We start from the raw sequence: 5,808 nt of genomic DNA on the forward strand, positions 1-5,808 counted from the left end.
GTTTGCATGAGTGTGTGTTTGCGTGTGTGTTTGCGTGTGTGTTTGCATGTGCCTGTATGTGTGTTTGCATGAGTGTGTGTTTGCGTGTGTGTGTTTGCATGTGTGTGTGTTTGCATGTGCCTGTATGTGTGTTTGCATGAGTGTGTGTTTGCATGTGTGTGTTTGCATGAGTGTGTGTTTGCATGAGTATGTGTGTTTGCGTGCGTGTTTGCATGTGTGTGTTTGCATGTGCGTGTGTGTTTGCATGTGTATGTGTGTTTGCATGAGTGTGTTTGCGTGTGTGTTTGCATGTGTGTGTCTGTGTGTGTGCTTGTGTGTGTTTGCATGTGTGTGTGTTTGCATGTGTATGTGTGTGTGTTTGCATGTGTGCGTGTGTTGAAGAAAAAGGGAGAGTTCAATCCTCACCTCCACCCCAAATGATCCAGAAACTGGAGATGTGAAGCAACAGACAGAAACATTGCAGCCCAAGATGGTGCCACGAGTTATGTGGACACAGATGCCACATACTTGCCCACTGGCCTCAGGAGAGGCTCAGCCAAATACCACGGGAAAGGAAAACCCAGAGGGCCTGGGCTCTGGATCTCTGACAAACTGAGCCCACCTGAGGCAATCAAGGCAGAGGGCTGAGGGGCAGAAGACAGGCTGGGGGCAGGGGGGAAAAGGTGCTGGCCAGCCTTCCACTGTTCATATCAGAGCATTAATGAGCATATCTTATCCTCTACCCTTTGGGCAGTAGAGGAGAGTGGAGGTCATTAGGGGAAGGAAGGTGTGTTAAAATGAGCTTTCCCGGGGCTTCCCTGGTGGCGCAGTAGTTAAGAATCCTCCTGCCGATGCAGGGGATGTGGGTTCTATCCCCGGTCCAGGAAGATCCCACATGCTGCAGAGCAGCTAAGCCCGTGAGCCACAGCTACTGAGCCTGCACTCCAGAGCCCGCGAGCCACAACTGCTGAAGCCTGCGCGCCTACAGCCTGTGCTCTGCAACAAGAGAAGCCACAGAAATGAGAAGCCCACGCACCGCAACAAAGAGCAGCCCCTGCTCGCCGCAACTAAAGAAAGCCCGCGCGCAGCAACGAAGACCCAACGCAGCCCAAAATTAATTAATTAGTTAATTTCTTTTAACTGTCAAGAAAGTACATAAGTGCCTGGAAGAAAGAGGGAACATAGTATTTAAAACCCACACTGTAGCCACTTCAGCCTTCCTGTGTGAGGAAAGTAAATTTAAAAAAAAAAGAGCTTTCCCCTTCCACGCTAGCCCTATCCTGCTTCTAGATTCCCATAAGTAACTAAACCGGGTTCCCTTTGGAGATCTCAGCTTCTTGTTCCATAAGTGGAGTTTATTCATCCATTCAACAAGCATTTCTTGAGCACTTTGTTCTGGGACAGAGGGCACGGAGCTGTTTCACTGTCCCCTAGAAACTCTCTACTGGTGTTTAGGGTAGCATTAAAGACGTTGGTGCACAAACAGCACGAGAGCCTGCAAGCCCTGCTCCCACCCGGCACACAGCTGTGCCTGGGACTCCCCAGCACACCCGGGGTCCGGGGTCCCGCAGAAGAGCAGGAGTGAGGTGGGTGCGGGGCTGTGGAGGGAGCGTCTGGTCAGAGCGGGGCCCAACTGACTCACCGCGGCCCATGTGTTTGGCTCATCACACACCGATGGGATGTGATGCTTGACATCCCGTTGCTCTGGGATGGGATTGACATCTGTTTCATGGCCCCCGTGGCCAGGAGGGTTCCTGCTGTAAGACGCAGTGCGGGGTCAAAGGGCACAGCCTGATTCCATAAAACAGGACAGAGCTGGTCTTGGCAGGTTTGGGCTCCCCTTCCCCCAGAACAGGGGACACTGACACTGATGGGCAGTACAGGCACAGGGGGGCACCCAGAGTCCTCAAGACCCTCAGATCCACCTGTCTCTATGGCCGGATATCCAAAGGATATCGGTTCTTTGAGCTTTTCAAGGGTCTGGAAGAAAGCCTGGCTTTTTTTTTTTTTTTTTCCTGCGGTACGCGGGCCTCTCACTGCTGTGGCCTCTCCCGTTGCGGAGCACAGGCTCCGGACACGCAGGCTCAGCAGCCATGGCTCACGAGCCCAGCCGCTCCGCGGCATGTGGGATCCTCCCGGACCGGGGCTCGAACCCACGTCCCCTGCATCGGCAGGCGGACTCTCAACCACTGCGCCACCAGGGAAGCCCAAAAGCCTGGCTTTTTACAAGCTCTGCCGCAGTCTGTGTGTGGAGGGGCAGCTGATTAGAGGCAGAGGTCAGCGAGCTGCCATTTGGCCGGCCCTGCTCCTGAGGCTGGGCCATTGGCAGAGCAGGGGCTCCCAGACAGAGGCAGGAAGCCATTGCCAGGTGCCCTCTTTGGGGACTCGTCCGCCTCTGACCCTCTCCCTGCCGTTCTCTGGTGGATGGAGGCCCAGCCCGGCTGCCCTTCACCGTGCGCTGTGAGATGCCCAGGCGAGGCAGCACCGGCTCGGGGGCTGGGGGCGGGGGGTGGCGTGGCCTTCCTTCCTGGTGCCCTGTCACCCAGTCACCCAAGAGCCACACAGCTCTCTTGCAGGGGCCTCACCTGAGATGGATGCCTTATGTGCTATGTTCCACGAGGTGGCCTGGGTGACCCCGGATGCAGGACTTTCAGGGCTACGACCAGCACAAGTTGGTCACTGTACCCACAGGGACCTCATCCCTCCACAGAGAGATCCAGGGTTTCAAATGGAAACAAACTAAACCTACCCTTGGTCAGAAAGCATCAAGACCAGCCCCCCAGCTGCAGGGCAGGCCTGGCCTCACTTGGGTTTAGAGGACAGGACGCTTGGAGACTTCCAGACCTGTCCCAAAGCAAACCACCAGCGTCGACCCAGACCTGAACGGTCCCCCGAGCCACGCCGAGCCTGGATGCTATGCCTGACCCTCCTCTGACCCAACTGCCACCACCAGGCTCCTGGTGCCCTCCAGCAGCCCTGCTCCTAGCTGCCTGGCTGCCCAGGCCTGGGGAGGATGGACGCCACTCAGGGTGATGACCCCACTCACTGCCAGTTCTGTGCACCGGGCCGTACGGATCGCTCTCCTGGGGTCGGACTCTTGTGACATCCCCTATTCCTGGCAGGGTGGGGTGGGGATGGGAAGAAGCTTGTGGCTAATTTTGCCTTCCAAGTGACAAGAGCCCAGAAGAGGGCTGCAGAATGCCCCTGAGAGGTGAAGCGAGAGCTGGAAGGAGTTACCTGGCCTTCCTTTCAGCCCTCTGGCGGCTCGCCCCCTCCTCTAGTCCATCTGGCCCTGTGGGATGGGCCGGGGGCTTCAGCATTACTGCAGGCGGCAGCCCTAAGCCCCACACACAGGCAGGGGGAGCAGAACCCTGGGAGAGGAAAAGGAGGTGAGGGTCCAGGAGAGAAAAGATCAGCGCCAACGGTCAAGCCCAGAAATCACCCTGGTGACTGAGATCTCTGCCAGCCACCCAGCGACTCCAACAGCTTGTCCCGCCACCCCCGGCCCCGCCCCTCCAGGGCAACCTCCCCAGTACCTAGGGGGCTGCAGCCCGAGGAAGCAGAGCCGAGAAGCCTCATCACGGGGCCGTCTGCCTGCAAAACTCTCAACAGCTACAACACACAGCCTTCCGCCTCCACAGCTCTACGTGCACAGGTGCGCAGCGGGGCCCCAAGCCAAGGGAGGGTCCAGTTCCCCCGCAGCAGGTCGGCTAGTGCCTCGGAACCCCGCCCCGGCCTGGAGCTGGGATCGGCCGCTCAGCGGCTCCTGCCGGCCCCGCCGAGCGCCGCGCACGCGGGCAGGAACCGGGACGCAGCGAGGATGCTCACACGGAAGCAAGGACAGCCCCGCTCCAGACTGTCCTGGGCTTGGAAAACATCATTCTGCAGACACAAGACGAAAGAGGGGAACAGTTCGAACGAGAGTTGATCCTAAGACGCGAATGACCTTTCAGAGTGAAAAGTCTCGAAGGCAGGTATGTGTCCCCGCAGTCTGAATTCAGGACACAAAAGACCAGGAATGAGATCTAATCCTTGACTAAACATAAAACAACAGTAGAAACCATACATCGATGGACAGGAAATGTCAACAAAAAGAGAAGTTGGTCACTTTCTTGTGCCAGGCACTGTTCTAGGGCTTTGCCTTTGCTGTCCCAACCTTCACAGAGCTCTTGTGCAACGATGCTGCTCGTAATTAATTCAGCAGCTGCAGGAGGGGGGCACAAGGGTGGGAAGTAACCTGTGCGAGGCCAGAGTGGCAGGGCAGGGCAGACACAGCGGCAAGGGCCGTGTGGGCAGAGCGCGTGCTTAGGGAGCGTCGGCCCCTGGGAGTGCAGAGACCGCTACCCCACCCCAGCCGTGCGGGGACAATGGCCCCGCCCTGGATGCGACCCCAGAGCGGCAGGTCTTATCTGTCTACTGCTCCTTCCTGCTCTTAGTCCCCTGGTGACCAAAACCCAACCAGCCAACGAAGCACGTGTGAGTCCACAGTCAGGTGGCTGGAGTCCGCCACAGCAGACAGGAAGCCCCAGGTCCCCTCCCAGAAGGAGACTTCCTGCCCCTGCGCCCTGAAGCCCAGGGAGGGGGTGAGTGGAGGACCCCGGGGCAGGCAGGGCAACTTTACTGCCGTCAGTGCCTTTAGGGGTTCGGGATTCATCCTCGAGGTGCAGGGTCACCCAAATCTCCCTCTTCGGCTCCTAAAGAGTCGCTGCTGCCAGGTCTTCTTTCCCACTTGATTTTCTACTAAGAAATGAAGTTGTGCCTACCTGCCTAGCAGGAGAGGTCAATGAGTTCAGGGGGCAAAGTTCACCCCAGCTGCCCTGAGCCCAGCTCTCCGTGCTGCGAGGAGAGAGAACAGGTGACCTGGGTGGAGACTAGGACAGGGGACACGTTTAAACCTTCCAAGTGGCAGCACCCAGGGACCCTGGCCGGGTTTCAGCCTGTCCTCTGCCCTCGGGGAAGGGAGAGGGCTGACCTTCAACGTGTCCCCATCTTACTCGAGGGCAGAGCGGAGCTTTGGCAGCTCGCTGGGGCACGGCCATGCCAGGCCGTGCCAGGGACACGCCGGGAACAAAGCACAAAGGAGAAGGAACAAACAGGGCTTGTCCCTGGTTCAGAGAGTGCCACTGTGTTTATCCAACAGGACAGAACTGTTGCATTAAAGTCACATCACCATGACCACCAAAGTCAAATCCTCCCCAACCAGACCCTGAGCGCCAGCCTGGGCCCAGGACTCTGGGCTGGTTCCTCTAGGGGCTGCAGGAGGGCAGGCGGCCTGGGCAGCGTCCACCGACCCGAGGACTCGCCTCCTGTCCCCTGTGAGAGCAGAGTGGGCAGGGGGCCTCCAGAGACCAGCTGGAAGGGAGTCTGCAGGGGTTGTACTGATTTATGGGGGCCTTTCAGGGCCAGAATGACACCATCCACCCCCAACCTACCTCCTACTAGTTCATATTCTCAGGGCTTTAAATCATGATAACAGCCCTGCAGGAGCTCTGAACGCTCAGGGCTTCCAGGACCAGCTGGGCTGCTCGCCACCTGGAGGGAGGAGCGCGACTGCACTGCACTCCTTTCCCCCACCTGCTCAAAACCACACCCAGCTCCTGCCTCTCGGGCCTCCACTCAGGAAGGTAATCAGCAGAGCAAGGACCTTCTTTTCACCGACTTAGAAGCTTCCTCAACAGAAAAAGAATACAGAAGCTAGAAAAAAATGATTGACATGACGACTCACACTTACCTCGTTTTACTAGTACGCTTCAAAGAAAACACCTGCTACTGTCAACAGAGCAAATGCTAAAGCACTAGGATGGCTGAGTTCTTTCTTTAAACAGATTC

At 57.4% G+C, this 5,808-nt stretch overlaps 1 long non-coding RNA gene across 1 annotated transcript; it reads right to left on the minus strand.

The window, feature by feature from the left end:
- Window positions 1–282: 282 nt before the first annotated feature.
- Window positions 283–3,829, minus strand: LOC125961132 (uncharacterized). Its single transcript, XR_007471474.1, has 3 exons — window positions 3,516–3,829; window positions 3,217–3,350; window positions 283–1,736 (listed from the first exon to the last, which is right to left on the minus strand). It is a non-coding gene; the product is annotated as an uncharacterized LOC125961132 (long non-coding RNA).
- Window positions 3,830–5,808: the final 1,979 nt, after the last annotated feature.

This window comes from Orcinus orca, chromosome 14, assembly GCF_937001465.1.
Source record: "Orcinus orca chromosome 14, mOrcOrc1.1, whole genome shotgun sequence".
NCBI lineage: Eukaryota > Metazoa > Chordata > Mammalia > Artiodactyla > Delphinidae > Orcinus > Orcinus orca.